Below are 14,741 nucleotides of genomic sequence, written 5' to 3' on the forward strand. Positions count from 1 at the left end.
AGATGCAACAGAATCAAGACTCAACTCAAGTTCACTCATCCTTGAGGAATAGCTGTCTGTTTGATTTGCCTGTCTGGTAGACAGCTACCTATTTATGTGAAAACATCAAAATGTGTTTTTAAAGTTTCCCATTTCTTGGTAACCCTTAAAGACACTGGAGACAAAGAACTGTTATTTTCTTAAAGAATTTTCTAAAGCAATCAATTTTTCTTCCTTGCACTTTTAACATGACTTGAACAGTGAATGGGCAGAAATTCTCCATCACTGCTTTGCAAAGACTGCTCGCTGCTGAGGGTAAGAGTGCTTCTGTCCATTTCCTCAAAGTATTCCTTCATCAGTTCTGTGCGCTCGAATAGAACATAGTCAGTACTTCAGGCATCCCTCCTTTACTTGCTGTGCAACATCTGAATGCCTGCCACTTTACTGACATTAATTAAGACGCTGACTTGCAGAGAAGAAAGTTGTTCCTTGCCTAAATTATTTGTGTGACCGATGTGTATGTAGCCATTTTCATGGATACCCTTATTCTTCACCGCAGATTAATTAACATCAGTATTGCAAACAGCTTGAAAGATTTGCCCACACCCTGTATTTTGTATGCCTCTGTCTTTATAGAATCACACAGCACTGTAATAAATTGCTTAGTGTGGATCCTAGACCACAAACATCAAGACAGCCATGCCAAAGACAATATGGAGTCCTGGTACCTAGGTGGTTGTCCTACAGATGTTTGAATTAATGGAGATCTACTGCTTTCCTCCCTGCAACAGAGGTTGGTTGACTGATACTGTACACATATACAGAGAGATATATAACTGTAGAAACATGTATGAATAAAACAAAATAAATCATTTTTTAAAATAGCAGTCTTATTCATGTTTGGCAACACTCAGTGTGGATTACTTATGACTGGGACCAGAGCAAGAGGCTTAAACACGTGGCTGACAGGTTGGACTTGCCTCAGAGCTGGCAAAGCAGCTCAGTTCTCTTCCATATAGCTTTCTTCATTTGCTGATTGGGGTTTCTGTTTGTCTTGGCAGGCCTGGCTATAAGCTTCTGAGGATTTTTTTGGGGTAGGGGTGGAGTATGGCGAGTTAATGAGGTAAGCTCTTGAGAAGCCCAGGTTAGTCTTGATTTTCCTATGTTGCCTCTTGATTTCACATGTTGGAATTCTAAGCATGTGCCACCATACCCAATTTGTGTAGTGTTGAGGATCAAAACCAGGGGTTCTGTGTGTTTCAGCTCCATCCCCAGCCCTGCTGCCAATTTTCATAAGTGTAGGGTTGGAACAGGGTTGCTATTTTGTTTGGGTCAGCTGTGTGGCTGGCCCAAAGTTAAAGGAATGAAGAAATGGATTCCACATCTCCTAGATAGAATTGACAGAGAACATATGTAATCTACCCCAGAGGCACAAAATGACAGAGACTGTCTGGGCCCGGGTCCCATAGTTCCGATATCTGGTAACAGTTGCAATGGTTTTATGTTTTAGTTTTTCTTTTAGAGACTTGTAGCAGCTAGCATTTTCTAAGCACTTCCAGAGAACTAGGCATGCTGAATTGGAAAACAAATTTCCTGAGAGACATTGCCACAGTCATGATACAGAAACAGAAATGAGACATTTGAGAGAGGCATACATATATACATACATACATACATACATACATACATACATACATACATACATACATACATCAGGCTGGTGAGATAGCCTCAGTGGACTATATCCACCACTCAAGCCTAATGACTGGAGTTCAGTCTCTAGAACCCACCATAGGAGATATAACTCCTGAAAGTCGAGGCTTGTCCTCTGATTTCCACACTTCGACATATGCACCACAGTCACACGAAAAGGTGACAAACTTTACCAAGGCTGAGCAGCCTGGGGAAAGGGAGGCCCTGGCGGTGCATGCTGGGGCTGGCTTCCTCTAGAGGGTGGCACCATTCAGAGCTGGTTCCTTTCAATAGCTTCTGTTACAGTGCTCATCTTGAGATCACATGCTCTTAGAAGGGAACATTTTGTTTAATAAACCTGTTTAACTCGATTTGTATTGTAATCCTGAGCCGTGCTCAGATATGTGTTTTTGATAACAATGAAATGGATATGGTTAGAATGAAGCCTTTCAGAGGCTGAAGAATTCCAGGCATTGAGTTTCCAGAGTCTGAAAAGAGACACAGATAAGAGTGGAATGATCCTCATTTAACAGAAGAGATAGACACAACAGCCCTTGGCTGCACCAAAGGCACCTGAGGACCTCAGCTTTGATATTTGAGCACTGTCACCAGAACTGGTGCTCCTCCCAACCCTGCAGGCAGAACTCTGGTTCCTATTAGAGGTGGTCAAATCTCTGTGGGGCAGAGAGGACTGAGGCTGGTGAGGTTGGCCGATAAGGCTCTGTGTGGCTAGAGTCTACTGTCACAGTGAGGCCATGACTCAGACCCAGGGGAAGAGCAGTGGATGGAGCCAAAGACATGGTGTCTGTGGCTGGAACTAGGTGGATGTCAAAGTAACAGGGGAAGGGAGAAAGTGGGATGTAAGAACAGGCTGGCTGGTTACAGGTTAGACTGATGACAGGAGAGGTGTGAGTGAAGCAGGAGAGGGAGAGAAGGGGGAGGGGGGAGAGAGGGAAGGGGAGGAGGGAAAGAGAATATACAAGATCTCTGGGCTCAAGTGTGGGCTTGAAGCTTTTAACTCCTACCCAAGACTGTTTTAATCTTAAGGAAAGTGCCTGTTGGTACAAGACTTGAGATGCCAGGTGCCTAAATGGGCAGACTTACCTGGAGTAGAGGATGCTCTAGTGTGATACTTAGGAAATAAAGCCTTTAGTGAATTAGTGGTGTTTTCCCCAGTGCAACTCACAAGGAAGACTTCCTCCTAGGTGAGGAGGCAGCTGGAAGGCCTAATCTGCACTCACACACTCAGGGCAACATTAATCTGTTGATCTTAGAAAAGCAGGATTATTTGTAATGTGTTACTTCACCATGGGAGAGGAGTTTGTGTTGGCAAAATTATAGAACTGGACAAGACTATAAATATATGTGAATAAATAAATACATAAAAATCCAAACTTGTAGGATATAGGTTATTTGCCTGAGGGGATGTCATGATACATCTCATGTGTGGTTGTTTTGAACCCACCCCTTCCCTTATTAAACCAAATTCCCAGTAGTGCTCCCTCATTCTCTAAAGAAAAGTTATGTGGGCTGGGCAAGCAAGTTACATTAGCAGAGCAAATATCACATATACCACAGAGTTTCTCTGTCTTTCGTATGACTGCCCTTTATCCCTTGCTGACTAAAAACAACTAAAGTTATTACATAAGAGGAAGAGAATATTTTTTGAAGGCTTGCATTGTCATAATAGGTGACTAAGGGTGTCTCTGTGCAAATCCTTCAGGATACTGCTTAAGTCAGCAATGATGTTACAGCCTGGAGAATGCAAACCCCTTAGGGGGAAAAAACCCAAGTTAGCCACTATTAATTCATAAAGAGAACTGTAGGCTTGGCTCATTGACTTTGCAGTAGAAGCTCGGTTGGTTGGGAAGTACTGTGAAGCAGATCACTGATCATGAGATTTTATGAGTGTTTGGATGCCTGGTGAGACAAATGGGCAAGAGCCCAAAGGTTCCCATATTTGATGAATGGTAACTAGAAATGTTTACAAAGCCTCATAGCATGAGTAGGTCAGTTATTCCCAACTGAACTTAGGAAATGTACTAGAGTAGTTATCAAGGGGAAGAATGCCAACATGGAAGGAGAGTGCGCCGAAGTTAGGAAAGCAACAGCATCTCCACTTGACTGATTGGAGAGTGTGGGAATAATTGCTTGCCACTGCTTTCCTGTGAGTTTTATGAACCTGTTTGAAGAGTATCCTGGGTTTCCTTGGGCTCTTTCTTTTCCTCCACAACCCCTTGTGGCCTAAGCTAGTTCTACCTCTGCTCTTTTCTGTTCTGAACATATATTATAATGTACACATGTGTCTACCTCCTTAGGGACACCGTGAGCTCTTTACCAGTCTATCCTAAGCCAAGCCAATCACTTGAATTATATATGTATTCTATTCGATAGGTGAGAGAATAGGACTTTGACAGACTTGTTCAGTGTGACAGGTGAGATGGCCGATGACTTTTCTATTTTGGTGAAAGTATGCAGTTGATGAAACATTGTTTGGCATTATGTCTCTCTTCCTCACTTATTCATTCAGTAAATGTTGTATGCCAGATGCCACCTCAGGTCTGTAGACACAGTAAACATGAATAGATGGAGTCTTTGTTCTAATGAACCTTACATTCTAATGGGAGGCACACAATGCACATGAGCCAATGTATGCCCAGGGATATGTTCTAGGAAGAAAGAATGGGAGAAGGAAGGAGAGGGAGGGATACATTAACATCATCAGAGAAGACCTCTTTACTGGAGTCGGTGACTAAGCTCTGAAAGGAGGATGAAGCAGAGAAACAGAAAACAGGGACACTTTCTTCAGAGGTCAGAGTCTGCTTGGTGAGTTTAAGGGACATCAAGGTGATGAGCGCATGGAGTAAAGGAGCATGGGAGATGAGACCACACATGATACATGGAGCAAAGGACCATGGGAGGACTACAAATAGCATAGGAAGACAACAAAATCAGTTCCCATTACATCACCTAGGGCTTCTTAAACCTTGGGCAAGAATGTGGATCGCGCTAGAGAGTTTTGAATATTGCTCTTTGTCTTAGTCAGGGTTTCTGTTCCTGTATAAAACATCGAGACCAAGAAGCAAGTTGGGAGCAAAGGGTTTATTCAGCTTACACATTCACATTGCTGTTCATCACCAAAGGAAGTCAGGACTAGAACTCACACAGGGCAGGAACTTGGAGGCAGGAGCTGATGCAGAGGCCATCGAGAGGGGCTGCTTCCTGGCTTGCTTCCCCTGGCTTGCTCAGCTTGCTTTCTTATAGAACCCAGGACTACCAGCCTAGGGGTGGCACCACCCACAATGGGTCCTCCCACCCTTGATCACTGATTGAGAAAATGCCTTAAGCTGAATTTCAAGGAGCCATTTCCTCAAGGGAGGCTCTTTTCTCTGTGATAACTCCAGCTTGTGCCAAGTTGACACAAAAAAATCAGCCAGTGCATGCTGATTCTATTTTCATCCTTCACACACACACACACACACACACACACACACACACACACACACACACACACACACCTACCTCTGTACATGATGTATGTTGTGGGTGGTGGGTGGAAGTGATGGATGCGATGAGGGTAAGAGAAAGTATTAGCACATCCAGGGAGGTTGTATCCCAAGGGCAGTACGGTCTAGTGTCCAATGCTTGCTCTTTTGATAAACTTTTAAAATTGCATATTTTCTTTTTAATAACCACAGACAATTGTGCTATAAAAACTTAATTAGTTTTGGATATCTTCAGAATATTTGGATTTATTTTCCCCTTAAAAGGAATATTTGGAAGAACCAAGTGACAGGGACCCTGGCTGAGAGTCATTTGAAAATGGCCATACCTTGATTGGTGATTCAGTGCTGAGAGAACTGATGTAGATTCTGCCTTTCCTTCTGGTGACTTACATTTACATCCCCTCCCCCATCACCAGCCTCCATACCACTTGAGTGGTCTATACCAGATACAGCTCCAGAGAGATCTGAAAGCTGGTGCCTTCCTATTTGTGAAAAGCTGTTTGGCAATGATCTTGTGACCAAGACTTGCCTGGTAAGCATGCCATTAACAAAGTGTGCTTCTGTGTCTGTTCTAAGGATGCTTATCTCTGGTACATTGTCTTATCCAAACTTTTTTATTTTGTACACCTGATGAGGAAACTGAGGCCTGAAACTAGCTGGAAAAGAGAAGCAGAAATATAAAATACCCCTTTTTTCTTAGTTTAATATGCAGGTTTTCATCTTTTTCTGCCTCACTTTTAACTGCATCATTGGGTGTCCTCACTAAAGTACATATTTTATAATTCTATTTTAAGAGGAGAAATTCTAATTCCTCAGTGACTCTTGCCTACCTCCAACAGTTCCGTAGCTCACACTATTGAAATAATTGGACTTTAATGTTAGCTGTAACTTTGGTTTGGGGTGTACGGTAATCTGCTCTCAGTAGGTTTTTGTTGACACTGGTTGGTTATTGGGTCTTATCAGATTGAGAAATCCAGAAGAACACTAGTACTCTATTTGGGGTCTTTGAGGTGGGCCACCTGCAGTGTGTCTGAGTGTATGTGTGTGGGTAGTGGTGGTGATGATGATGATGATGATGATGACAGCGACGGTGATAATGATGATATGAATTCTTTATATATCCAGGGTATCAGCTGCTTTTGTTCCACGTCTGAATTTGTTTGCACTGGTCTTTGTACAATACTCTGTCGTTGGTATTTCCCCATGGAGTCGCAGTGAATATAGAACGAGACTTGCAAGGGAACCACTTCTCTATTTAAAATAAATAGCTTTGTATGCTTACCCACAAGGGACTTCCAAGTCCTCAGGAGTGAGTGAGCAGCATGCATCTGGGGGTAATGGTACCTTTTGCAGATGGACGGTCAGCAGTTCTGTGTGGAAAGAGAAATCTCTAGTTACAAAAGCAGAGTTGAGAGTTCTGACCAGGACATGGGAAGAGTTGTGTTTTCCCACCTCATACTGCTTTGGCAGTCGCTAGAGAGGAATTCCAGGAGCTTTAGCAAGAGGGGCCTATGGAGAGTAGCCAAGAAGTCAGAGGCTGGTCTGTTAGATTAGATAGAGGTTATTTTTAATTTCTTGGTGCTCAGAATCTAATCCTGGCTAGACCAAAATCAAATTTATTTCCATGCTTGGTAGGGAGCATTCTGATTAAGTGTTTGGCTGAGACCAAACACACAGAACAGGAGGATTCAGGATGACTGTGGCTTTGCTGATTGTTAAACACCCCCACCCCTGGTGAGGAGGGAAAAGAGGGTAAGTTGGAACCAGGTCAGGAAGATTCATTCCTGACATGGAGTGGGTCCATTTAAAAGTCACATTTGGGATTCTTACTTTATCTCTCTCTCCTTTGTATGTCTTAAACTCTCTCTCTCTCTCTCTCTCTCTCTCTCTCTCTCTCTCTCTCTCTCTCTCTCTCTCTCTCTCTCTGCCTTGCATATGCTGTTAGAAATGAAAACAGTCTAAAGACACACTGTGCCTCAGTCTGATTATTTTGGCCCACTGAAACAGTGGACACCAAGGAGAGTGGAATTTCCCCAAGAATCCTGCTGTGAAAAGGTGAAGGTAACTAGCAAGGCTGGGAACTTGTTTCCCAGAGAGAGAATTTCACACAATTCTAACAGCTTGTCAGACCGTCTTACAGGGAGGGTACTGAAGCCCAGACAATGGTGGGTCAATGGTGGGTGGGACCACACCTTCACCAGGACTGCTATTTAAACTTTGATCTCAGTTTAGGACCTCAAAGAAGACTGCAGGTTCATTGGATCTCTTTGTCTCTCTTCCCATGTGGCCACATTGAAAAACAAAAAACCCTCCTTTTCCTGCTTTTTAAATTTGGCCTTTTTATTGGCTTATTGAGGAAGTGTAGCTGGATTTGCCTTAGGGCATATATTGTGACCCCTAAGTTCTGGAACAGTCCAACCCCATACCCTGGGGACCAGCCTGAGATCCCTGGAGCACAGTGGAGTCTTTGCTGATCGAAGGAGCTGCCAAGGTTTATGCAGGTTCTCTCTGATTTAGTGGTGACTTCCTGTAAATAGCAGGAAGATTAACACTTACAAGTCCCGAAATTGAACTGTCTGCTGAGTACACGTCTATAGTTACAGAGCTGACTTAATTTTTGTTTAAAGTGGGTATTACCAAGATGATCATCTAAAATATTTAACCCACTGATTTGGCAAACCATGCCATGTGATGGACTGAACAAGGGAACTTGAGGGACTATTTTTGAGTTAGAATGGAGGGTCTGTTACAGCCTCCTCATCCACTGGTGTTTTCATGTGCCTCCTGCCCCCACCCCATTTCCCTGTTAGAAGTTCATTAATACATTAGCCTACTCTGAATGATCCCCTGGTTAGCAGCTCTAGTGACCAGCATAGTCAGGTATTTACTGCTTTCTGGAAGTGAGGAAAAGCTTGCCTGCAAGCTGTGTGAGTGAAGCCATCTGCAAGCTGGCCTTGTTTTTCTCTGCTCCCATTCCTTTGACATGTTGAATGCCAGGCAGGAAACCCAGGGTGGCACAGGAGCTGTCAGAACCTGGCTGACTAGCTAGAAATGTCATTCAGCACAAGTTTTTTCTCATGCATAAGATATACCATTCATTCAGAAATGTGTAGATTGTGGAAACTTGGATGATGAAAATATTTACACCCAATGATTCCAGTATGATGTGGAATGAGGCCCATTGGAGGGGATGGCTGTAGAAACCTGGCTGTTTGAATGGTGGAAAATAATTTCCAGAGCACTAGTCTGCCTTCAATTTTATTAGCTTTCGAAGTAGTTTTCAGTCCAAATTAAATTATCTGGGCTCAATCCAGATGCTTCCCTACTGGTTTTCCCTCCTTACTGGAGAACCAAGTTGGCTTGCTAAGAATTGTACCATCAGTGGCAATGGAAAAGCAGGAACAGAGCAGCTTCCAATGCCTGTAATCGGGGTGCTGCTTCACCCTACTTCTTCATGTTGTCACAGCTCTACGAGGTGTCCTAGGAAGTACGTTCTGCATGTGCCTTGCCAGAAGTGAATCCTTGTTGGGGCTCTACAGTTCTAGAAGATACTGCTCTGCTTCACACAGCTGTTGAACACTGTTCAGAGATGTTTGAGTGGAGGTAGCTTCCCATAGATATCATTCATATATATATGAACCCACAATTAGGGTAGAATTAGGATTATAATATGGTTGGCAGGCCTGGAAAGTGTAAGATAGAGGTGTTACAAGAGTGTATTTTTTAGCCTACCCCAAATGACACCAACCATTGCTTGTACACAGTTTATTTTGAACAAGGAGATTCCTGATCATTGTTTTCATGGCATTCACACAGTGTTATTTATATTTTCCTTGACTAATAGAACTTGATCGTGAAAATAGTCTTTTTTTGTTGCCACTCCTTGCAGCTGGTTTTGCCCGGCCCCATCAAGTGCCAACTTAGTACCCATTCTGGGAAACTCATGTTGAGTTTCCTGTGTGCACGCTCATTTATATATGCATTAAGTGTATTAATGTGTCTGTGCCTGTGCCATGTTTTTCTTGTTTATTCTTTGTTTATTTCCAGAAGCTGGGGGTGGCTGGTACTTTGCCTTCTGCTCTGTTCTATCTAGCATATATAGTACCAGACATCAAGGAAAAGCCAGTAGAGAATGATGAGGCCATGTAGCAGGCACAGCACAGAATAAAGCATAAGGCCCTGACCTCCTTCTCCACAGAATGTTGCTGAAGATCTCGAATCTCATGTGTAAACTCCTTCATGTGGTTGTTAGAAACCCTTGAACAAAGTAGGACTCTGCTGATCTATGGTATATTGAAGAGATTGTATGCATGCGGGACTTTGCCTGCTGGAAGGGGAAAGGACATGTTCATGGTATCCCAACTGTTGGTAGAAACTACCCAATGATTCTGCCATTGGTACTGAGTCTAATTTCCTATTTTAGAAGAGTTCTTTATTTTCCTTCCCACTCCAAAAATTTCTCTGGTGCCCCTTTCAGCACACAACACCAAGACAAGTAGAGCAGATTAGAAGATTCCTTTATTGTCATTCACTCCCTAACGATTTCATAACACTGAGTCAGCAGCACAGCAAGAAGCAGCAACAGCTTTGTTCCCAAGTTCTTGCCCCATTTCTACAGTTGCTGTGCCTAATGGCCTCAAGAAATGGGTGCCACCTGATTAATGAGGTGTGTGTGTGTGTGTGTGTGTGTGTGAGAGAGAGAGAGAGAGAGAGAGAGAGAGAGAGAGAGAGAGAGTGGAAGAGGAGAGAGAGATTGATTCTGTGCTGCCTACATACTGTAGTGGTTTTATTAGCTCTGAATTGAAAATTCAGATGAAGGAAGACAAAAGTAAAAGCAGCCTCGTCAGATGTGATGAAGTAATTCCCCAGACTTGACTCACAGAATGTCTCTTTCCATTCTGAGCTTTATTGCTTTATCAGTTTTAAAGGAATCATTACTGTATCTTGTGGACAGAATCGGCTCATAAATCTCAAAAAAGCTAATTATGTTCTGTTACTAGTGTTGCCTGAATCTTGATGAGCTTCCCCCTGTTTCTAGGTTAGCTGTTGGAAAGGTGGTGTGTGTGTGTGTGTGTGTGTGTGTGTGTGTGTGTGTGTGTGTGTGTAGCAACGTGGACAACTATGTCCTGGTAATTGCAAATCACTGAGAAAAGAATGATATTTTGCCATTAAAGGAGTTTTGTATCACTTGGTTATGCTAAAATGAGGGTGAGAGAGTCCAATATCAGATCAAAGAGGGTAATTATACTTCTTTATTATTTATGTAAATCTATGAGGGAAAGGAGAAGACAGAAGTACACATTACCCTGATAGGATATGAAACATTCTCCCTCTGTCACTCCCTCTCTTTCCCCTTCCCCTCTCTTTCTGTGTGTCTGTGTGTCTGTGTGTCTGTGCATGTGTTTGAGACTAAAACAGTAGCCATGTAGTATTTATATAGATGGTGGAGATACTTTAAAAAAAATCATACACAGAACAAATACGGCCATGCCACTCAGTCTCCTGTGTTAGAGACAACGTTTGCATGGTGGCTGCCTTACTTTCGAGTGCCTACTATGTGCCTCATTTGATAAAGATCTTGAAGCAGTGATTTAAATAACTTGCCTTAAGTCACAGCATAAACAGCAGAACCTCCAATATCTAACCCTATATTTCCCTTCCGGTAGTGACTGAAACCAAGACAGAAACAAAAACTAAAAAGCAAATACAAACAAGCTAAAGATAAGCAACCTCTAATTTAAAAAATTGTATTACATTTTTATATGCATACAAGTGTACACATGCCAAGGTGTGTGTGTGTGTGTGTGTGTGTGTGTGTGTGTGTGTGTGTGTGTGTATGTGTGTGTGTGTGTGTGTGTGTGTGTGTGTGTGTGTGTGTAGGTCAGAGGACAACTCATAGAGTCAGTTCTCTTCTTCCACCATGTGGATTCCTGGGATTGAACTCTGGTCCTCAGTGTTGGCTACAAGCCCCTTTACCCACTGAGCTATTCCTAGGTCAAGCAAATGGTAATTTTTAATGCAGAGAACTGTGCTGAAAGTAGCTATTTTTTGTTAAGATAACAAGTCACTTTTGATTACACAAGCATTAGCATTTCTGGTAAAGTAATGAACAATCTCTGCTCTGGAATTTTGGAATCAGGGACTACGTTCCTTGGAGCAGGTCAGGATTGTAGGTCAGTCATTTATTTCTCCCAGATGCTAAGTTTCTAAGTTCTTACTAGGAGACTCTTCACCAAAGTAGGGAAACTGAAATTAAACGTCTTGGGGCTAAAGAGGTGGGAGTAGCAGGTTAGAGTTGCTTACTGCTCCTCCAGAGTTTTCAGTTCCAAATCAAGACCCACATCAGGCAGCTCAACTGCTTGCAATTCAAGTTCTGGGGATCTGCCTCCTCTGACTGCTAAACTTTTGTTGGTAGACACACATAGACAAAATCAGCTTTTTAAAGAAAGGAAACATTCCCCTGCTTCCCTTTTAACTTTTTGCACTGGTGCTTGAAATCTATTACTGAACTGTATCTCCATTCATTTTACCCTCCCTCCTTCTCTCCTCTTCCACCTCTTTGAGATATGATCTAAGTTACCACTTGGCCTTGATTTCAGTTGAACTGTGTAGCCCTGGTGGTCCTAGAATGTGCAACCTTCCTGCCTCACTCTCCCGAGTGTTGGGATTATAGGTGTGTACCACTATGCCCCACTCTTTCTCAGCTTTCAACACAGAGGCCCTGTAACCCACCATATTCTTACCTAATCTTGTAAGCTAAACGCTTCAAAAGAACCTTGTATTTAAAACTACAGAGCATCTTCATGTGCCATTGTGTGTAATAAAAGGGAATCTCTCAGGGAATGGGATGAGCAAGGAACAAGAAAGGCTATTTTGAGGGCTTTTTAATCACAGGAGGCCTTTAGGATTTTATTTTTGTTATTCTTTATTTTGTGTGACTCTCCTTTCTTATTATAATGACTTGAATAATTTGATGTGTGCCCAATGTAAGTCTGTCAATAATGGAGGTTAACCATTTAAATCAACACATGCTCCCATCTTGTTAGGAGGTTAAGGGAACATTTCTTCAGATGGGCTGGCATAAGTTAAACAGTCTTGATCCATGATAAAAAAAAACCTGTCCCCCATTCCCATGAGCGCATACCCATTCATACACATGCATGTTTATGTGCCAGAGTACAACTTTTGGAGAAAGTTCTCTCCTTTTACCATATGGGCTCTGGGGCCCGAACTTAGGTCATCAGACTCTGAGGTGAATGAACATACTTAGCTCATGGGGTACCTTTGACACTCGTCCTTCATTTAACATCTGACAACCTGATGTGAAGGAAGGTGAATTAAGTCCTATAGCTCAGTTCTTTCACGTCTTCCTCTGGGGTACTTTATGCTCATTTCCTTATTTTGGGAGGTTTACATTTCTCTTTCTTGTGTTTTATGTGTTTAAATGTTTCAGGAGTGTCACTGTCCCTTAGACAGAATGCACAGTTTTGCTTTGCTGTACTGTCTGGCCCTTGCCTCATCTCAGGATGGAATCCCGAGCTTGAAAAATCAAAGTAGCCTGACAGTGGGGTGTTCTCTGCTCCTTTTCAGCAATCATCTTTATTGTTGTTCACTTCTCCTGATTGCTGCTCTGACATTTGCATGAAAATTACCTAAGGCAGCTCAACTAGATAAATTAGTCCCTTTCTTAACAAATAAAAAACCATTGACATTTTGGCAGTGCTAAACTCATTAACTGTATTAGCCAGGAGCCCTGCTTTTACTGAAGAGGTATCCTGAGCATGTGACTGCAGGTTGGGGAAGATAAAGACCCAGACCCGTACAGATCCTAATTAGCAAGTGTAATAAATGGCAAAAACGTTTGTGGGATTCCCCGAATAACATAATCAGATTTAGAAAGCTACCGCAATTGAATCATTTGGTTCAGCATGACTGTGGAAAAAAACCCATATTAGTCTAGAGATGGCAATGCTTGTTTGATGTGTTCAATAGCAGTAACTGAATTCAAGATGTTGTCTAACCATTTCTTATCATTCAGGGTCACGTTGGAAAAGCTTACAGTAAGGAATTGCATTGGTCAGAGGTTCCCCACAGGAAAGCCTGTGGTAGTCTAAAGGCAGCAGTTCCTACCTGGACAGAGACCTCTGGACCCTGGCCTAGAAAAACAAGCATGCTGGTTGCTTTTGAGCAAAAAAGTCCATACACGCTTGGGAAATCCTTGAGGCTGTAAGGCCCGCCATCTCAGTCACCCTGCTAGCTATTGCCACAGCCACCAGCTTTTTGCTGCTGATTTTCTTCTGTCCCTTTCGTTTGTTTTGTTCTCACCTTCCAGATGAATAAGTGTGACCTTTATAGATCACAGGGATCTTGGTTAATCCTTCTGTCCTCCATTTAGCACTAGCCAATCGGTTTGCCATGGTGTAAAATCTCTGGCTCTTCTAATTTGGTGTCTTTTAACCTCTGATTTTGTTTTCCTCTTAAGCCCAGTGTTTGGATCTTTTAAAAGCCAGTTAAAACCAGTTTCCAGATCATCAAAGATTTACTAGCAGGTGTTTGAAATGCATCCACACCTCCCAAACGGAAAAGGTTTGGTTTTGGCAGTAGCTTCTGGGGTCCTGTTCTTCAGGTCTGTTGTTACTATAATTGGTTACCCGAGACCACCAGCTTTAGCAAACAAGAAGTTTGTTTAACTCATAGATTTGGAAGCTTAAGGTAGAAATGGCATGATGCAGGCTGGGGCTGAGGCTGGGGCTTTGTGTTTGGTAGTTGGTGGCTGGTCAAGCCCATGGGAGCGAAGATCCAGAGGATGTTAAGTGAGGCTACGCTTGCCCTTTTTACATCACCCCTCTCAGGAGAGCCTCCAGAGCGGACAGTAACCTGAATGTCAAGGGAGTCGACTTACTATGGTGTGACAGTTTCAGAGAAATGTCATGATTTGAAGTGGTTAAGTGCAAGTGAGGAAAATGGCTCCCCATAGGAAAGTATTGTTCCTGCCGTTGCTGCTTCTGCTGCTGCTGCTGGTGGTGGTGATGGTGATGGTGTGTATGTGTAGGGGGTGCTGGAGGGAGGGAGGGAGGGAGAGAGAGAGAGAGAGAGATTAGATCTGGACAAGGTGGAGTTATTAGGGAGGGAATGTGAGGCATTGATATATGACCAGGTGAGACTAAGGAGTTGAAGCCCCCCAGAGGTCCTCGAATCTGTGGTATGTGCACACTGAGTCGTGCACTAATGCATCTCCTCTTGGAAAAACCATTTCAGTATTAGCTGGGCATTATGTGGAAGAATGTGCTTATGGGGAAGTGTCAGGCATCATAGGATTGGAGATGTGGCAAGAAGCAAAAGAAGGGAAGCCTTGTTTCTGTAAGTCAGCTTTGCCGGGGGAAGCCTGTGGCCTGCAAGATTCAGTTGGGAAGGTGAGAGGCCCTGAGAAGGAGGGAGCCGTGGAGTGTCAAAGATAGGAATGTAGCAGGTTTAGATTTTTTCTTCTTGAGGTTCTACTCAATTTGGCCATTTTCATGTGAATATACAATGTACTTTGAACAGTCCCGCATGTCCCCCATGTCC

The sequence above is a fragment of the Rattus rattus genome, chromosome 2, assembly GCF_011064425.1.
Source record: "Rattus rattus isolate New Zealand chromosome 2, Rrattus_CSIRO_v1, whole genome shotgun sequence".
Classification (NCBI taxonomy): domain Eukaryota; kingdom Metazoa; phylum Chordata; class Mammalia; order Rodentia; family Muridae; genus Rattus; species Rattus rattus.